We start from the raw sequence: 1,293 nt of genomic DNA on the forward strand, positions 1-1,293 counted from the left end.
ATAATATATACATCTATACATATATATATAAATGATAAGTGTTGGTGCCTCGCTGAGTTCCGAAATCGAGTTTATCCTGCTCCCTGAAGCTGTTCAATGCCGACCTGGTAACCGGCGACTGGCTAGGTGTTAGACTTGTCTGAAGAAATTGTAGACTTGCCAGGAGTAATTAGGTAATTATTTAGGGGGTCAGACTCAACAGAATTAATCACTTCTTGCCGGAAGTAATTAAGTTTTTGTTTAGGGGTCAGACGAAACGGAAGTAATCCCCACTTTCCGGAAGTAATCATGTACTCTCGTAGTCTAGGAGTCGGAACCGCCATAAGAAATCATGGACTCCCCGGAAGAAATCCTATCAGCAGAAACATAGATCGTACGTAACAAGATAGTTCATTAAGCTTTAAAAAAGTGTCCGCGGAGTTTCGCGCATTGGTTCAGACAGCTCTGCAGCCTTTGATTTGAAGCTCTGGCTCTGGCTGAAACAGCACCTGGACATGGATGGCTGGTGCCTCTAAATAAATCATTGATGTAAAGATTTGAAGATCTTTTTCGTTTTTCCAGAAGATGAATAGGAATAGCACAGTTTGTTAGTTTCACTTTTATTTTTTTCCACACAAGTAGGGAGCCCTATAGGAGCCCAATCCACACACTTTTCGCAAAGTCCGCACTTTTTTCAAAAGGGCGCCACCACATTTTGAGGACACCTTTTTAATTGGTCAAAAGAGAGGAGTAAACTACATTTTTATCTTGATATGTACGATCTTTGGTACAAAGCAACTGGGTTCGGACTCGATTCCTACAGTTCCTAGCTTTCAATTTCAAGAATCGGGAATGGCGCCGACCTGCAAAGAAAGACTTGCTGTACCCGACTTCTCTGTCTTGGCTCAGCGATGTGCCAAATACACGTCATGTCCGAACAGCTGCAGGTCAAAGGTGAGTTGCAGCACATTTGGAATTATCATACAGAAACTAAAAACACCAATTTCCGTATTTCATTGAGGATATATAAACATGATGTAGGTGCCCGCATTTTTCAGTATTGAAGGAAACAAGATAGAAAAATATGAGCTGGTCTCTTTTTGAAGCTTTTTAAAAAATCGAACCTTTTCTCTAACAATACACTTCTCTTTTTAATGAACGTGTGTTTTTACGAATCCATCAACACAATTAAGATAATTTAAGAGGTAGGCTTCGACATTGCCAGTCAAGGACCCGCCTGGGCTGAGAGGGACACTACGTCCTAGGAGAAAGACCGAGATACTGGAAAAAATCTCCCCCCCCCCAATCACACAC

This window comes from Aplysia californica, unplaced genomic scaffold (assembly GCF_000002075.1).
Source record: "Aplysia californica isolate F4 #8 unplaced genomic scaffold, AplCal3.0 scaffold00399, whole genome shotgun sequence".
Lineage (NCBI taxonomy): Eukaryota > Metazoa > Mollusca > Gastropoda > Aplysiida > Aplysiidae > Aplysia > Aplysia californica.